Source organism: Malaclemys terrapin, chromosome 4 (genome assembly GCF_027887155.1).
Source record: "Malaclemys terrapin pileata isolate rMalTer1 chromosome 4, rMalTer1.hap1, whole genome shotgun sequence".
NCBI classification, from domain to species: Eukaryota; Metazoa; Chordata; order Testudines; family Emydidae; genus Malaclemys; species Malaclemys terrapin.
In genome coordinates this window covers 136,143,652-136,163,184 of record NC_071508.1, presented here as the reverse complement: position 1 = coordinate 136,163,184, position 19,533 = coordinate 136,143,652, and the positions used below count along the sequence as shown (strand labels likewise).

Sequence of the window (19,533 nt, the reverse complement as noted above, 5' to 3'; positions counted from 1 at the left end):
AGCAGTTTGCCTTTAACAAGGGAGAGTATTCATAAAATTGCGGAGCGCTTTTTGGAGGCAAACGGCTTTTTTATTGTGACAGATATGCAACACCAAATGTAAGTGGAAGGAATATCCATTAAACTAGCTCTTATACAGCTATATTAATGTGGTGCTATCTATTACATGTTAAAAAGGTGTTTGGTCCTGAAAAAGACACTGAGGAGCTGTAGGTCTAAGCTGCACATGGGATCTATGAAAAGAAGGGCCTTTGCATTTCTTTTACCAGCGAGGGCTCCAAAAGCCACCGTTAAGGGGCTGCTTATAAATTATTAGTAAGAAGAGATGGGTGGGTCCTTCTTTTTGCCCATTTCAGTGTTACAAGGGATGGGCGGATCTTGAAGCTCACCAACAAAACGGTTGCCTAATTTATGGGCAGCAGATCCTTACGGGAAAACGGACGGGACTCCCCCAAACAGTGTGATCAGATGTCCCCATTTTATAGGGACAATCCCGATTTTGGGGTCTTTTTCTTATATAGGCTCCTATTACCCCCACTCCCTGTCCGGATTTTTCACACTTGCTGTCTGGTCACCCTACCCCCAAAGCATGGGGCTCCCTTACACTCCGCCTTAAATCAGAGGCACAACAGCCTGCGTGCAGCAGCTGGAGGGCAGCGGTACTGCTCACCCCCGTGTCGCTGCTGGCTGCTACGCCCAGGGCACCCAGCTGCCGCGGGGCTAAGCCGTGCACTCGTGCCGCGGTATCAGGGGGCCTGGGGACTGCTACCGGCACAGCCCTGCGCGAGAGGCGCCTCCTCCCAGCAGGAGAGTGGAGCGGGAGACCTGTCCCTCCAGGAGCGGGAGAGGCGCGCGCTCGGGCGGAACTGCGGCTGCGCCCATTCCAATTGGACGAGGGGGGGGTAGCCGCCCCGCCCCCTCTGGCTCCGGCGGCTTCGTGATTGGTCGTGGCTGTTGGGTAGGCAGAGCCCATCCCCCCAAAACTAGCCGGCCAGTGAGAAAATGGTTGCTGGGCTGGCTTGCAGAGCCGCTGGCCAATGGGAGCAGGGCCTGCTGCCGGCGGGCGCGGCGCGGCGCGCGCAGCTCCCCCTCTCCCTGGGCTGGCCGTGGTGTTGCGTGCGGAGGGGAGGAGCTGAGGTGGCCGGGGCCCGGCGGGGGTGGCTCTCGCCTCCTCCTGGAAGGAGTCCGAGTCCCAGCCCCGCTGAGGGAGCCCGCCCGGCTGGCTGGGGAGGGCAGAGCAGCCTGCGGAGGAGCGGGCGGCCCGCTCGCTCTTCTCCCAGGTGAGGCACCGGCTGGAGCGGGGCGACTGAGCAAAGGTGGCGCGGGCGGGGGGGGTGAAAAGTGGCCTGGCGGGGGACTTGTGGGGAGGGAGTGGCTGGCTGGCGAGGGAGGGGGGGTGGACCTGGCTGGGGGGCCGGGATCTGAGGGGGGACGGGGGGGGCACGGGGACACCTGACCTATGCGGGGGACGAGTCCTGCCTGGGAGGACCTGGGGGGGTGGGGATGGGGGCTGGGGGGCTGGCTAGCTGCTTGCAGGGACTTGGGGGGTGGGAGGGTGGCTGGCTGCGGGGAGGACCTCTAGGAGGGGACACCTGGCTGGCGATCTTCAGTCCGGGCGGGGAGGAAGCGCTCAGATCAGCTCTAATTAGCCTGGCTGGAATCTCTGGAAAACGGGGCAGGAGGCAGGGGAGGAGAGGAACTTTTCACAGTTCAGGAAGCCCAAGGTTATCTTCGGTTTTATTGCTGCTGGGGGCGGCACAGGCAGCCGTTTTCAGGAAGTACCCAACTTGTCTAGTCTCTTTTCACGAAGGCCAGATGGTGGCAGGCTCCCCTGGGCTTTATTATAAATGGTGCATTTGCAATAGTAGCTGTAGGGATGGCGTCAGGGAAGAGAATCTTTCTAGGTCCCTGCCTGTGTGTGCGCTCTTATCGTTTGCAATTATTTAGCTTTTAATCATACTGCCTTTTGGAAAAATGCTAATTGCAGCCGCTACATAACTGCTTTGTACCTTTATCGTATGTCTCTTCGTGTCTATTTTATAAGTTCCCAAGTTTGCCTCAATTTCCAGCAAATGACTCATACTTACCTATTATCCTAGTCTCTCATATGCATATTGCAAATTTGCTGCACTAACAAACATGATTAATAATTTCTGCTCAAGATAGGGCTGCAATTTATTGAGAGAGGCTGCAGCAATTTAGAATTGAGGTGCCTTTACAGAGCTATATGGGAAGCTTGCATGGTGGCTTTTTCTTTTATATCTGATTCAGCCAAGTGTGTTAGATCTCTCAGTTCTGTGGGCACTAAATTAAGTTCAGTTTAGTTGGAATAATATAAAAAAATAGATACTACAGTGTTTTTAAGTTAAAAGTGGACCACAAACAAATTGGTACTGAAAGAATTAACATAGAATTGGAGGGGGACAGAAGGAAGAAGAATATATTTTTATAGTCTATAAAACTGGTAACTATTTACAGAATAAGCAATTAGGTTCCCAGCTTATGCTAAAAATGAATGCTTTCTGGTATATAGGCCACTTGCGTTTGATAGTCTTTTGTATTTTGCACTGTCACTCATTGCATACCAGTGTGAAATTAACTAAGAATGGTAAACTGGTGGCTTGGAGCATGAAAATGAGCTATAGTTAAGGAAAAGATCCTCTCTTTTCAAATAATGACAGGTTTCAGAGTAGCAGCTGTGTTAGTCTGTATCCGCAAAAAGAACAGGAGTACTTGTTAGTCGCTAAGGTGCCACAAGTACTCCTGTTCTTTCCAAATAGCTAATCCTCTACATAGTTCTTTAAGGTCTATATGTAAAAAAAATTTGAAGGATGTTGCATATTTTTCACTTTTGTTAAAAACCACTTTTGCATTATGAAATCTTTTTATTAATCTCAAGTTTGAAACTAAAATCCTTTCTTACGTGAGTGTGCACACTGACTTGTCTGTTCCAGAGCTCTTATAAAGACTATATTCCCCATGAGCTTCACAAATAGATTTTTTTTTTAAAGCACATTAACTTTTTGGCCATGTTAGTGCTTTTTTTTTTAAACAAAAAGTCATGCTTTTTAATGTTCAACTCAGTGTTAAAAACCTATTTTAATTTCTTGTCAAGAATGGTGCAGATCTTCAAGAAGCCAATTTCTGTGAGGAGTAGGGAGTTGTATCTGAATAGTTGTCTTATTGTTGAGTTAAATTGGCAGTCTCAAACTCTCAAACCGAGGGTGTTCTACTGCTGGATTATTACTTCTCTTTCTACCAGCTGGTCCTGTGTGGTGAAATTTTGAGGGGGACAAGCAAACAAACCCATACATTTTCAGAGCTCTCTGTAGCTAGATGCTAATAAAGTAAGGTGTTCTCTGTTAATAGAATATTAGAACTAATTGCTATGTTAAATATACTTGCAAATAACAAAAAATATTGGTTTATGAATAATTGAGTATGATTGTTGAAATGAACATTTTAAACTGAAAAGCTAGTTCTTGGTTACAAAGGAATATGTTTTCAACTAGATATACTGTTGATATTTACTCCAGTGCTGAATTTTCTAAATTAGACAGACTACTGTGGCTAGGTCCAAGTTTGAGGAAACATTCCAGGCACAAACTGAAAAAGCACTCTGCTACCAACAGCACATGGGATTCCAGGGGGCAGATAGCTGAACTCAATGGAGCTATGACAACTTGCATCAACTGAGGATCTGCTCCCAAGAATAAATGAGACTATCAGAGCACCCCAGTTTGTGAACCTCAGTGGAGGCTGAACAATCCCTTTTACTACACCCTCAAGCCTTCGCCTAGTCCACTAGCATCACTTGAACTTCAGCCACCTTGTTATAATCCAAGTTGCAGTTTCTGTTGTGCACTGATGAACCACACACACTCTGCTCTCTGGGTATGATGAAAATTATACTATGTTGTGTGTTACTTGCAAATTTATGGCTCAGGTCAGTTCACTGTATTCCCTAATGGCCTCATATATACTGAAGATGAGGAAATTTGGGTAATTACTGTGAAAAATATTTTCATTAAACTAAAATCTAATAAAATCCAAATCTAGATGCCTAATGCCATCTCTCAGTAGATATCAATCAGTTTTGAAATATGTATGTTATCCAGAAAGATTTACTTGTAACTTGGTCTGCCTGCTGTCTTTATGATCATGTTAGAAATCCTGTGAAAGAGAGCAGTTTGTTGTTGCAGCATGTTGGATAAGATGATGCAAAATTAATATAGCTGAAACTGGTACTTGGTGGTCAGTTTTCTGTGTTATGTTTAATTATGGAAGGTAATTACCATTTAACATGATCTGCTGACAAAATATAAATTAGAATTTTTAAGTATGAGCCCAAGGCATCGAATGAACTTAATTTTGACTCTTGTATCAATTCAGGTTTTTCAGTTGTTTATAGTTGTCCTATTAGCACTGAATATCTAAAATGTCAGTTTAAGAAAGTAGTCTTAAATTTCATGCTGATAATTTGTCTTAGTATATCCAGACTTATTTTTTGTAAAGCAATGTCATAGTAATAGAACATTTTTATAATTCTGTCCTAAAGTTGCATCATTCTACTGAAGTGGATGACTTGGGCTGTTATCACAGTTGTATAGTTCAACACCGTTTCGGATGAATGCGCTTTAAACAAAATCTAGAATCTTCCTACCTGGAACACCTTTCTAACTTGTAAAGGTAACATTTTTTTCTTTGAAATCTTATTTTTACCTGCACAGTTTCTATTATGCTTGTAGCTAGACTCTTAATATCCAACTTCTAAATAACTTTTTGAGGTAAAATCAACAGTCCAAAATGACAGTGGGTTTCTTTATGCTTGGCGGGTAGAGTAAAATCTTCAGATTATTTGCTTTGAATTCCATGTTTTATGTGAGTTTCTGTTCACTTAAACATTATAGTGTCACAATAAATTGTTTGCATAAGACCCCATTTTTCTGGGTTTTAATAACTAGGGCCCCAATCCTACAGTGAGCTCTGGGGTGCATGCTCATTGGCAGTCCCTTCAGCTGCAGGAATTGGGGGCCTTATGGGAAGTATGTCTACAGTGCAAAAAAAAAATAAACCGTCCGGGACTACAGACTCTGGCTCACGCTAGAGCAGTGGCTCTCAACCTTTCCAGATGACCGTACATCTTTCAGGAGTCTGATTTGTCTTGCGTACCCCCAGGTTTCACCTCACTTAAAAACTACTTTCTTATAAAATCAGACATAAGAATGCAAAAGTATCACAGCACACTGTTACTGAAAAATTACTTTCTCATTTTTACCATATAAAAGAAATCGATTAGAATATAAATATTGTACTTGCATGGCAGTGGATAGTACGTAGAGCAGTGTGCGCAATCATTGTATGAAATTTTAGTTTGTATTGACTTCCCTAGTATTTTTTTTGTAGCCTGTTGGGAAAACTAGGCAAATATCTAGGTACCCCCTGGAAACCTTTGCATACCCCTGCTTGAGAATCCCTGCACTAGAGAGTAAAAATAGCAATGTAGATGTTCCCCATTGGGCTCAGAAACCCACCCCTCTTGCTTAGCTTCAGAGCCCAAGCGACAGCAGGACTGCAAACACATACACTGCTATTTTTAGGTATGTAGTGTGAGCCCAGGTCTGTAGATCCAGGTTCTGAGGTTTGTTGCTGTGGGGGGGATGGTGGGGGTGGCGGTGGTTTGTGTGTGTTGACATACCTATGTCACGTTATTACTATGCTCTCTTGTGAGGCAGTGTTTCTGATATATGCTGCTCTACCATAAAATCTTGGGTGTGATTAAAAGAATGAATCCCAGTTTGACCCAGTCAAATGTTTTAATGCACTTTAGTGAAGTGTGTGAAATATAGAAATGTATGAGGAGAAACACTGCTTTTTTTTGTGTCTCCCCCCCCCGATCAGTTACATTTATTTATTTTTGGTGGTGGAAACTTCTCTGATTCTCTGCCAAATCGACATACTAGCATTTCATCATTCTGAATAATCTAAATTCTACTGACAATGGATTTTCATCTGGATCACTGCAACTTGTATGCAGTTTCTGTCTATGGCGTTACATATGTGATCACATACAATAGTTTTGCATCTTCAGTAGATAGGTGACTTAAAGAAGGAATAGGTTTTTTTTCCAACTGTTTTCTATCAAGTAAGGAAAGCTGGTAATAGGCATTACAGTGAATCTGATGATCTTTTATTTAGTTTATCAAGCCAGCTGTATTTTGCTTTGGTGGAACCACAGTTAAAAAGTTCAAATTTAATTAGTTAAACTTTTGCTGCAGTTTCTAGATTTAGTAACTTTTGATCATGTTTGGTTCAGTTCAACTTTTGAACTGTTCCGTTATGCCTTAGCTTAAATGACAACCCTCCCCTCCTTCCCGCTGAAACCCTCCACCCAAAAATTTCAGCTGAAATGTAGCTGCTGCAACACTTTATATACTAAGGATACATACTTGCAGGGTTCACATCTGAAAGTGGAATCATACGCACAAATGACAAGTTTGGGGACAACACTTTTAAGATAGTTATTTTTTTTTAAGCCATGCTACCTCATTACTCTCCTGCAAGTGACTCTAGTGATAGATGTTGGATGCTAAGAGTACTTCTTGTTTATTGCTATAAGTAGTCCCACAGACATCACACCATGCTATTATAGCCGGTAAAAATACAAATCTTGACAGAGCTGCTTCTTTCCCAGAATGAAATACCGAAACTAATAAGTAGCAGTAAGTGAACAGCTGTTCATTTTCTATACACAGAAAACTGATTACCGTTGCTTTACAGAGAATGACTTGTGAATGAGGGTCATTTTAATGTAGAAAGTCTCTTAGCATAATTATTTTTATTACTAAACTTTTTCTCTTTTCACCTCTTATTTTTAGATGAAGGTAAAACTTTTCACTTGAGTAGCACCTTCTATCCAAGGACCTTAGTACTTTACGAACACTAGTTTAGCTTTGTAACATTCCTGTAAACGTCTGAATTATCCTGTCTATAGATACTGAAACTAATGCAGAGAAGTTATGAAATAGAACCGAACTTCCAGTCCTGTGCTTTACCAAGGCTATTGTTTCTCCATTTATTTCATTTAGTGCTCTTTAGAATCGTGTCTATATTAAAAACATTGTTTGGCAGGTGGATTGTCCTCATTTTGTAGTTTTATGAAAATATTAACTATCTCTTGTCGCTGTGTTCAGATAAGTCCCTCTATTACTATTAAAAGTTATGTGAAGCATCTGTCCGTATTTGGGGACCAAAAAATGTGTCCTGCTCTAAATTCACTTAACATTATCTGCAAAAAGAACAGGAGTACTTGTGGCACCCTTTTTGAGGAGCTGTTTCCTTTTGGATTCTAGCTCCAGTAAATAACTTCACTCCACAAGAGCTAATTTAGATTTTTGGAAGTAACAAAGATTCAAGGCAGTATGTGGCAATATGCATGTCTGAAATGGTTTAAAGAGGAATACCGCCTATTTAATCTCTCATACCGTTGGACTAAAATAAAAAGCAAAATGCTTTTCTTTAAGTCTCATTCTGTCCCTAAGGCTAGAGTCATATCTTATCATTTAGTATAATATATTTAATCCTTGTCTCACTTCATAAAATGATCCAGCCCCATTGTTAATAAAAACCTGAGTTGAACTGTAAAATCCTCAGGGACCTTGGCTAGCAGGGCACCAGTTGTGATTATCCAATCACACCTTGCTGTGTTATGCAAGCTATTTTGGGTTGTCAGTGTAAATCCATTCCTAATGTCCAACCTGGCCACTTCTGTTTTGTCCCTTGATCTCTGCTCCATTAACAACACTAGCTTCTCTACCTCTTTGCTGCTCTTGTCTCTCTTTTGTGGGGAGGAGAGGGAGTAGCCATTGCAGGAATACTCAACCTCCAGTTGTCAGGACCTTACTGTGCTAGGTGCTGAAATACAATGTGGGTAGATATGCTCCCTTACCCTTGGATGTTTGCAGTTTAAGACAGGATGCAACAAGTACATTAAAGATTGTCATGCTCAGATACTACAGTGATGGGAGCCAGATAAGTACCACAGATTGATAGGTAAGTGGCAAATAGTAGCAGGGAAGGAGAAAAGATGAGGATAACAAGTTCACACAGTTACATATACTAGCTGTGTGCACAATTTGATGGTTCTGAATTATAACTATTTCTAAAAGTCACCTACAATTAACTTCCTTTCTAGATGGCCACTGTTAATTTGCTGATTTACTGTAAGCACCCTTATGTCTCTGATGTCTCCATACCTCCTCCTATGTTGTTCCTAGTGCTTAGAACACCACCCTTTCAGAATCTATTCAAGCCCCCAACTCTTAACCCTCACCTAATTCAAATTATTGCTAAAAATCTCACTTCTCTAGTATTGCCTACATTAAATGAGTGTTTACAAAAAAGAAAGGTACCACCAAGATGTGTGAAAACTTAAACTGGGTCATCATGTAAAATCTCTATAACCTGTGCCCTTTCTTGCCCTATCCTCTTGTCTATCAAGTCCATCGCGCTTATTGTAAGTTTGGGGCAGTGAGACTTGTCTTTTAGGTGTTTTATCTTAAGTGCCTCATACAGTCATATGGGCACTCTAAAATCTGAAATTTTGAAAGCCTGTCAGTCAAATTATATGCCGTGTCTGAATGAGTCAACAACATGATGCAGCTGTGAATAAGGCTAATATAATTCTGGGGTGTATTAGCAGGAGTTTGTATGTAAAACCAGGTAATTGTTCTGCTATCCTCAGCACTGCTGAGGCCTCAGTTGGAGTATTCTGCCCACTTCTGGGCACCATACGCCAAGAAAGATGTGTACAGATTGGAGAGAGTCTAGAGGAGAGCAACAAAAATGATAAAAGGCTTAGAAACCTTACCTATGAGAAAAGGTTAAAAAAATTGGCATGTTTAGTCTGGAAAGATTGAGGGAGGAGCTGATACGTATTCAAATATATTAGGGGCTGTTATAAAGGAGACTGTGATCAGGTGTTCTCCATATCTACTGAAGGTAGGCCAAGAAGTAAGGGGCTTAATCTGCAGCAAGGGAGGTTTAGGTTAGATATTAGGAAACTTTCCAACTGTAAGAGTAGTTAAACTCTAGAATAGGCTTCCAAGAGAGCTTATGCAATCCCCATCACTAAAAGTTTTTAAGAACGGATTGGATGTACACCGATGAGGGAGGGTCTAGTTCAGTAGTCCCCAACTTTCAGTGTGGTGGGCGCCGGATGACCAGCTACCGAAATGCCACCAAGAAGCGGCATCATCGAGAAGCATCGCCGCTGAAATGCTTGTCCGGCGGCTGCGCTCCTCGTCAGTGGGGCGCTCCCTTGTCAGTAGGCGGGCACACATAAATGCCCTGGCGGGCACTACGGCACTCTCGGGCACCGTGTTGGAGACCACTGGTCTGTGACCCCCAGCAGCACTGGTCTGTGACCCCCAGCAGCACTGGTCTGTGACCCCCAGCAGCACTGGTCTAGTTTTATCTGGGTCCTGCTTCACAGGGGGCTGGATTTGATGACTTTTCAGGGTCCCTTCCAGCTCTACGTTTCTGATTTTGACTTTCTTGGTATAGTTATTCTAGTTAATTAAGACTTGGAAATAAGAAGGGCAAACATGATTGTTGTGGCTATTCCCACAAGGTAGTATACCTGACTTAAGTTTGGTCTACATTACAGAGTTAAAAGAAGAACAGGAGTACTTGTGGCACCTTAGAGACTAACAAATTTATTAGAGCATAAGCTTTCGTGGACTACAGCCCACTTCTTCGGATGCATATAGAATGGAAGATATATTGAGGAGATATATATACACACATACAGAGAGCATAAACAGGTGGGAGTTGTCTTACCAACTCTGAGAGGCCAATTAATTAAGAGGAAAAAAAAACTTTTGAAGTGATAATCAAGATAGCCCAGTACAGACAGTTTACAGAGTTATTACAGAGTTAGGTCAACATAAGGTCAGCCTAACTGGGTAAACGTCTACACTGCAATGTTCCGCCCACCCATTTAACTCGCCCGCTACACCAACCTAATAACTCCACCTCCGTGAGAGGAGTAGCATTTAGGTTGATGTAGTTAGGTTGATGCAGTGTCTGTGTAGACACTGTTGCTTACATTGCCTGTTGCTGCCTTTGACAGATGGAGCCCTGTCAGCCCCGGGACTCCGGCTGTCGGCCCGGGGCAGTGGGGCTGCGGTTGTCAGTGCCCCACAATGCCCCACTAAAGTCGGTGCAAGTGCTTCTGGTGAGGACCCGCACTGCCGACAGAAGGAGCGTAGTGTGGACACAAAGATCTGATTTAATTACTGTGGCTACTGTAGGTGGACCTAACTTAAGTTGACTTAATTTTGTAGCATAGACATGCCCTTAAACAGGCATAAGTTCAATAAAGATGATTGTAAAAGTGACCCCTCACTTGTGCAGAAAGAAATGCACCAGGAGATCCAATAAGGCCAAGTCACAGATTCTAAAGCCGGGGTGGGCAAACTTTTTGGCCCAAGGGCCACATGAGCGTATGGAAATTGTATGACTGGCTATGAATGCTGACGAAATTGGGGGTTGGGGTGCAGGAGGGATTGAGAGCTCTGGGGTGGGGCTGAGGGTGCAGGGTTGGGGGTGCAGGAGGGTGCTCTGGGCTGGGACTGGGGGGGTCGGAGGGTGGGGGGAGGGAGGGAATCAGGGGTGTGGGAGCAGGTCAGGGGTGCAGGATCTGGGTAGCGCTTACTTCAAGTAGCTCCCAAAAGTAGCAGCATGTCCCGCCTCCAGCTCCTACCTGGAGGTGTGGCCAGGCAGCTCTGCACGCTGCTCCATCTGCATGCGCTGCCCCAGCAGATCCCGTTGGCCGCAGTTCCCAGCCAATGGGAGCTGCGTGTGTGCGGAGCCCCCTGGCTGCCCCTACGCTTAGGCATTGGATGGGAGACATGCCGCTGCTTCCAGGAGCGCCCTGGCTGGAGCCTGCTCCCCGGCTGGAGCGCTGGAATGGGGCAAGCCCTGGACTCCGCTCCCCAGCGGGAGCTCGAGGGCCAGATTAAAACATCTGGAGGGCCGGGTGCGGCCCCCGGGCCGTAGTTTGCCCAACTCTGTTCTAAAGTCAGAAGAAACCATTGTGATCAGCCAGTCTGACCACTTGCATAATACAGGCCAAATGCTTCCTTAGAGATCATGTCCATCAGCATGTACTGTAACAGCAAATGAATGCCAGTTAGCCCCGGTGCTGGGTATCCTTCATGAGAAGGAAAAGGGTGCACACTGTATACAGTCCTAGATTCTATAAATTCACTTTCTTGGAAGCTTTCTCTGTTGAAACTTGCACCACATGCAGTTCTAAAGTTTAGCAATGTTGCATACTTTCAAGTAGGATGTTTTATGAAAGGTGGAGAAAGAGGAAATAAGGAAATGGGCTTGCCCAAGCAGAAATAATGGGAGATTCTAACTCAATCATTCACTGCTTTCCTCCTGTGACTGTTTCCAGCTGCACTTCCTCACCACATGTCAGCAGCAGCTGCTCTGCAGCATCAGTCCCTGTGACAGATGGAGCTGGTGTCTTCCTCTAAAACTGTAGCACTTGTATAATCTGCCACAGGCTTCTCAAGGTTAACATTTCTGGGAGCCTGGAGTGTTTCTTTTGCATCGCTGCCTGTTCTAACCAGGCTTCCCATTTGGCATTCTTGGCTGATGGTTGATCAGTGACATGCCTTCCTGTCTCCTCCCACTTCCTTCGTACTTGAGCACAGTTGAGAATTGTGGCCCATGGTTGCTTTCTCCCACTCCAAAGGGGCAAAATTCCTGTGGCGCTACCATGGGTCTTACGTAAGAAACGTGCTGCTCAGCCAGCACCTACTCCAGACTGGATCTGTGGATGCGAGCTCCTCTCTGCTTACTATCCGAGGGGAGCCGTGTTAGTCTGGATCTGTAAAAAGCAACAGAGTCCTGTGGTACCTTATAGACTAACAGATGTATTGCACCCACGAAAACTTATGCTCCAATACATCTGTTAGTCTATAAGGTGCCACAGGACTCTTTTTGTTGCTTTTCTCTGCTTACTGACATGGATGGTAATATTTGCCCCTCTTAACAGTGAAAAGTAAGCTTTTTTTGACTTTTTATTAATATGCAAAAAGTAATTAGGCTTTCAAAACTCTTAATGTAAGCTTTCCATCATAAATGACCTATAACTCAATGTTGGTTCACATTGTATGATAACTTGGTTAAGTAGATGAGAGGACAGTACCCAAAATACTTAAGTGTAGAATTCCCTATTTTTAATTATTCTGTGTGCGCCATGATCAGGGACTCAAATGGAGACCCTAAATTATTTTCTAGAACATGTTCTAGTTTTTATCTAAGTTTAAGGAAAGTGTAATCTGTAACTTGTCCTTTCATTTCTAACTGGATAAGTACAAATCTCAGGTTTATGTTGATGTAGGCTTTAATCTGTGCTCACTTTGTATATTTACAGTGGAATTTTAAAATCCGTACCCACATGATCATTTTGCTAGGGTCCTATTTTTGAGTGTTGAGTAGCTTCCTGGAATTAGGCTAAAGCGAGAAGGATACACTTCACAGCAGTTTCCAGAAGCTCCTCCTACAATCTAGCATGTCCAGTTTGTGCTTCTCTGTTGACCAGATTGTACAGTTCTGTCAGCTGTTTGAAAGGACTGACAACTGGAGAGCAGTCATCAGTAACACAGGATTATCTAGGTATGGAATTGATAGAGGTTGGTTCTTCGTCTGTAACAAAAATTATAGTGGGAAGCGGATTACAAAATTAAACAATGTGGTCATAGTTCCATGCTGTGTAATGGAGCAGCACTGAAAAAAAGAGTACCTAGAAAAAATAATACTCTTAAAAGGTAAGTTACCCATAGAAACCTGGAGCAGCTTGTTAAAGATATACTCTTGTGACAATTTGACAAATTATTTTATACTAGAAAGTAAAGCAAAAGGCCTGATTAAATGTAGTTTATTTGGTAAGAGAGGCTTCATGCCTTTGTAGGTCAACGTTTGAGTGTATTTGACACAGAATTGAAGTGTAAAATGACGATAGTATCGTGGTTACTAGTGGAAATGTTAGCTGCAGAGTTATTGCAATGCTGCTTTGGTTTTATTATCCTCTTTAAAAATTCCTATACTTCTAAAATTATCTATCTTCTAAAAACAGACATGCAGCATTCATGCAGTTAGGCAGACAGCCACATTAAGCAGGCATAGTTAAGGCTGCTGCAAATAAGACTAGGTATTCTAAAAGTCTTGCCCCCTTTATGGGTTTAGAAATAGATTTGGTTAAAAACAAATTTGCTTTGCTCTTAGGCTTCTTCATGTACTAGAAGAGTTTTAAGTGTAATGTTTTAGAAAGCTACAATCACTCAAACTGTATTAAACACTTCTAGAACAGCTAGTATTAAGGAGGCGGAACTTATTTTGTTTAGCTATTGTGGGAGGAAGTAAGGGAGGGCATTAATGCACGTGTGTGTTGGAGTTTTTAGTGTGATAGGCACACTATATGTGAAATGAAAAGTTAAACTATATAGAACTTTCATGCAGCTTTAAGGATTTTTAATGTCCATGTCTCTGAAAATTTCAGCGTGGTGAGCTGGAATTTAGCGGAGTGTCTCCTACTAAAATTGATAGGTTTGCAGTAACTAAAACACTGCACTCTCTGAGAGAGAATGTAGGGATTATCCTTTATCCATATTAGTCAAATTGATTAGACTTCTAAAGGTTCCTGGATTGACAATGAAGCCTAAATATGCATTGCAGAAAAATTACATTGACTTTGCAACCTTCAAGTTATTTTAAACACTCAAAAGTTAAGAAATACTAGATTTTTGGTGTCCTATACAACCTTTAATTTGGCCCTCTTGTCCATATGTATTAGTCTTTAAGTGATCACATACTGTTTTTTTCATTCAGTGTGCAGGATGGATGACGCTCCCTGAATGGGTAAGCTATTCAATATTTTTTTTATCCTTGTTCAGCATATGGTTCCAGGCCATTTTGCTGCACATTATCTAAACCCTGCACTGATTGCAGAATTAGATATTTTCTCACGGCTTTTCTGTGACACTCATCTCCATAGCAGATGGCTTCTTTGCAAACACTAATTAAATTATTTTCACAAGGCTCCCATGGGATGGGGTAGTGACATTATTCCTAAAATAGATTCCCCCCCCCAAAGATTGCTCCCCAAATTGCCAGAGAATCTCAAATTGGACACCCAAAATTAGAATAATATAGGATCTGCTTTTTGAGTATTTCACATTATTTTTGCATTGTGTATGTTCAAAGCACATTTTCTATAGACTTGATCTACAGTTAAGTCCTCAGCATTTCTGTAAATCAGTCTCCAGATGTCTTAAGTTGAGCACCCAGAAAAAGAGAGAGACAATTAATGGCCACTTTTTAAAAGTTTGATTTAGGTGATTTGCTCAGTATAGTCTCCAGTTGTTTCAAAGAACAAGACTAAACTATTTTTGTGGAAAACTTCCACCCAGATGGTTGAAGTTTGGCAAAATTAAAACCAACTGAAAGCAACATCTTTATAATGGAAAGTATTAGGCGACTTAACAATAGGCAGAACTACTAGCCCCACGTGTAACTTAAAAGTTCATTTGAATGGCAAACTTGATTTCCTACAGGAACATCTACATCAAAATACACAGACTATGAGGGAGTCTCACTTTCATTCCTTTCCCACCTACCTGTCTTCCTTCCCCCTCTTCTCTCCACCCCCAGTTGTTCCTGAGTGCTGCTCCATCTCTTGCATCCTGTTACCTTAGACAGCACTCTTCAGTTATGTTCTGGTTCAGTTCAGCTGTGGTGCAACACAGACGATGCATATTGTCGATGAATGCCTGCTGACTAGGTTCAGCGGTGGCCTAGAAGAACTGCATCACGCCACTGACGATGCCATCGCTTGGCTAGACCACTATGCACATGCTAAATCTATGGTCCAGGCAGATGGATGCATTGGAAGCCCTGCAGTATGTTCTGAAAATCTGAGATGGGATCATTCTCTGGAGTGAAGGGGGCTTTCTTCCTGCCATTCCCCTCTACCCAGAAATATAGCAGCAGATTGTCTTAATGGATAATGTGTGGTAATGGACTGGCAGCTAAAGTAGTCATCTGGACTACTGCTGACTGTACTCAGTACTCACATGAAAGGGAAGTTGGGAGGCCTTCTACAGTGTGCTGGGCCTGGATTCTGGTGTGCAAAGGATCTGACATTAATCTGCCACTGAGTGTCTAATTTGATTGTTTGTGTGTTGAGTCTAAGGAGTAAACTCTTTCCAATTGTATGGACAAAACCAGGTCCAGGCTTTACCAGTGTCTTCAGCAGAAACTGAAGTCTGTGGTTTTTTGTTTTTTTTTTTTAAACTGCATATTATAGCTGAGTGTTAGCCACGCTGTGTTCTCTCTACTGCAACCAAGTAGAAAAAATAGGAAAAAATACTCAACTCAAATATAGAACTGCTTGTTTTTTTTTTTTCCTAATGTGTATAGTAGTAGGACTGGTTAATATCAAGGCATTGTTGTTTTGAGCCACTTCATAGAATTATAAAGTGCAGGACTGGAAGGGGCCTCAGTAGGTCATCTAGTCCAGTCCCCTGCACTCAAGACAGGACTAAGTAATAATTAGACCATCCCTGAAAGGTGTTTGAAGGTTTTTAAGAACAGGTTAGACCAGGGTTTCTCGAATTGGGGTCCATGGACCCCTGGGGGGTCTGTGAGGGTACTCCAGGGGATCCACAAGTCATGTCCAGGGCCACTGGCTCCACTGATCAACTCCTCCCCCTCCCTCCCAGCATCTCCTGCACACCACTGAACAGCTGTTCCACAGCGTACAGGAGGCACTGGAGGGGAAGGGAGGAGCGGGGATAGGGCTTGCTCAGGGGAGGGAGTGGGAATAAGAGGGGCAGAGATGGAGTGGGGACAGGAAGAGGTAGGGTAGGGGTGGGGCCTTGGGGGGAGGAGGAGTGGAGTGGGGGCAGGGTCTGGGGCTGCGCATGAACAACTTTAAATGAAAATGGGGGTCCTCGGGTAGCTAAAGTTTGAGAACTGCTGGGTTAGACAATGACTGAGATTCTCCAATTTGTCCCACATCTTCCTGAAATGTGGTGCCCAGAGGTGGACACATTATTCCTGCTGAGGCCTTAGCATGAAATAGAGCAGAAGAATTACTTCCAGTGTCTTGCTTACAACACTCCTGCTACTACATCCCAGAATGATGTTGGCTTTGTTTTGCAACAGTGTTACACTGCTGACTCTTTTAGCTTGTGATCCACTATAATCCCCAGATCCCTTTCCGCAGTACTCCTTCCTACCTGTCATTTCCCGTTTTTTTGTATGCGTACAATTGATTCTTTCCTAAGTGGAGTACTTTGCATTTGTCCTTACTGAATTTCATCCTCTTTACTTCAGACCATTTTTCCAGTTTGTTCAGATCATCTTGAATTTTAATCCTATCCTGCAAAGCACTTGCAACTCCTTCCAACTTGGTACTGTCCACAAACTTTATAAATGTACTCTCTGTATGCCATTATCTAAATCATTTATGGATATATTGAACAGAACTGTACCCAGGAACAATCCCTGCAGGACCCCACTCAATATGCCCTTCCAGTTTGACTGTGGTGATTACTCTCTGGGAATGCTTTTCCAATGAGTTATGCACCCATCTTATAGTAGCTCCATCTAGGCTATACAGGTCTGTCTCATCTTACGCGGGGCTTCCATTCCACAGTGCGTAAAGCAAAAACCGCGTATAGCTAAAACCCCATTGAGTTCAATGGCAGGCGAAATCGCCCGCACTACAGGTATAGTATTAAAATTGTTTCTCTTTTTTTGTTTTTGCCGACCGCGTAAAGTTGAAATCGCGCATGTTAAATGTGCGTAAGATGCGACAGACCTGTATTTCCCTAATTTGTCTGAGAAGGTATGCGGAGTTGTTGTAGTTGTGTCAGTCCCAGGATATTAGACACACAAAGTGAGTGAGGTAATATCTTTTATTGATATTTTATCTATGGTGAGAGACAAGCTTTCCAGCTACACACAGCTCTTCCTCAGGTCTGGGAATGGCACTTAGGGCATCACCGCCAAATACAAGATTGAACAGATAGTTTAGCATAAGTAGTTAACACATTCTGAGGCTCATTCCAGGTGAAGTGTCCAAACACTGCAGCATTAACAACCTCCCTGGGAACACCATCCTTGCCTCCATGCATTTCACTTTCCTATACACCAACATTCCCCACAATGGCTGCATAGCTGTCTGCCTCAAATATTTACAAGACAATGGACAACCCTCAGATATCCACTCCATAGTATTGCCAAACTCATCCATTTCATCCTCACCCATAACAATTTTACATTCAACAACAAACACTTTGACTAACCATGGGAACAACCATAGGTACTAGCATGGCTCCCCAGTATGCCATCCTCTTCATTGGACCTTAAAGAACTTCTGGATAAATGCACCACAGAAACAAGGATATTCCCTGGACACATCAATTATATTTTCATCCTCTGGACAGACCACTTAAAATCCCTCCTAATTTCCACCACAACTTTAGCAACCACCACCCATCCATGAAACTGTCTCTGGTATGCTCCCACACTAACATCAAATTCCTGGACACAGCAATCAGCTTCAACAATAGAACCCTACAGACAACTACATACAAAAAACCCACGGATCAGCACACCTATCTTCATAGATACAGTAACTACCCCAGATGCACCAAGAAATCTGTCTACAGCCAGGCACTCAGATACCACAAAATATGCTCTGGGGAGAAAGTTCGGGATACACATTAGCACACTCAAAACCACTTTCACCAAACAAGGATACTCCACCAGAGAAGTAATTCACATCATGGAATAGGACACCCAAGTACTCCAAGAGAACTTATTATAATACAGAAATAAAACCCCCTCTGACCACACAACACTAGTTGTCACCTACCACTCAACACTGGAACCCATCTGGGGTATCGTCAAACTACTACCACCCATACTCGATGGAGACCCCATCAGAAAGAAATCTTCCCTGAACTCCTTTTTCTGGCCTTCACACAACCCCCGCGACCTCTCCAAGATCATCATCAAAAGCAGGCTCCCCACAGACCAGGACACACCAACTCAAAGCAGCATCAGGCCCTGATAGAACAACAGATGCAAAACTTGCAGACATGCCTCCACTTCTACAGTGATCAACAACACACCTTCCAAGATCCCTGGGTCCTACACATGCCTATCACAACATGTGGTGTACCTCATCCACTGCACTAAAGGCCCCAATAACAACTGTGTGGGTGAAACCAGACAATCCTATACTCTTAAATGAACTCTCATAGGAAAATGATAAGACAGGGACACCATCTCACAAAGCGATCTTTCTATACCTGACCTATCTGTCCTCATCATCAAAAGAAACCTGCACAACACTTTCAAAAGATAAGCTTGGGAGCTAAAATTCATAACTTTTGCTAGACGCTAAAAATCATGGACTGTATAAAGAGACGGGTTTTATGGCTTATTACAACAATCTGTAACCCACTAACTCCCCTTTTTGTCTTATGACTACAAGGGTATTAATGGGCTACTTCACCTTGAATAGTCTCTCAGAATATGTGCTAAATACACACGCTAAACTATTTGTTTGATCTTGTATTTAGCTGTACCAACGAGGAGTCCTTGTGGCACATTAGAGACTAACACATTTATTTGGGCATAAACTTTTGTGGGCTAGAACCCACTTCATCAGATGCATGGAGTGGAAAATACAGTAGCAGGTGAGTGTGTATGTACACACACCGATAGTACATGAAAAGATGGTGTTGCCTTACCGGGGGGGGGGGGTGTCAGTCTAATAAGACAAGTCAATTAACAGTAGACTACCGAGGGAGGAAAAATCACTTTTTGTAGTGGTAATGAGGGTGGCCCATTTCAAACAGTTGACAACAAAGTGTGAGTAACAGTAGGGGGAAATTAGTATGGTAAAATTAGTTTTTGTAATGTATTCTACTGTTAATTGAATTCTCGTTAGACTGACCCCCCACCCCCACCCCTTGGTAAGGCTCGTCCCATCTTCTCATGTAGTGTGTGTGTGTGTATATGTATACGTGTGTGTGTGTGTGTGTGTGTGTATATATATATATATATATATATATATATATATATATATATATATATATATATATATACACCTGCTACTGTATCTTCCACTCCATTCATCTGATGAAGTGGGTTCTAGCCCACAAAAGTTTATGCCCAAATAAATGTGTTAGTCTCTAATGTGCCACAAGGACTCCTCATTGTTTTTGCTGATACAGACTAACACGGCTGCCCCTCTAAAACCTGTATTTAGCTGTGACGCGGTGTACCTTTCCCAGACCTGGGGAAGAGCTCTGTGTAGCTGGAAAGCCAGTCTCTCTCATCAACAGAAGTTGGTCCAATAAAAGATATTTCCCCACCCACCTTGTCTCTGATTTTGTAGGCATTTCTGTGGTGTTCTTTGCCAGAGTTTGACTCTCCATTT

General features: G+C 42.9%; 1 protein-coding gene across 6 annotated transcripts in view; it reads left to right on the top strand.

Annotated features, from left to right (window-relative positions):
• The first annotated feature begins 1,150 nt into the window (after positions 1-1,150).
• LOC128837115 (SERTA domain-containing protein 2-like) overlaps positions 1,151-19,533 on the top strand; it is a 31,117-nt gene continuing 12,734 nt past the window's right edge. Inside the window, exons 1-3 of one of the 6 annotated variants that reach the window (XM_054027998.1) lie at positions 1,151-1,279; positions 4,558-4,688; positions 13,905-13,934. The gene's annotated coding sequence lies outside the window, so the exon portion shown is untranslated. Of the gene's footprint in view, positions 1,280-3,555; positions 3,894-4,557; positions 4,689-12,648; positions 12,693-12,817; positions 12,845-13,904; positions 13,935-19,533 lie in introns of those variants that run through there. The other 5 variants (XM_054027997.1, XM_054027996.1, XM_054027999.1 and 2 more) reach the window with 5 other exon arrangements.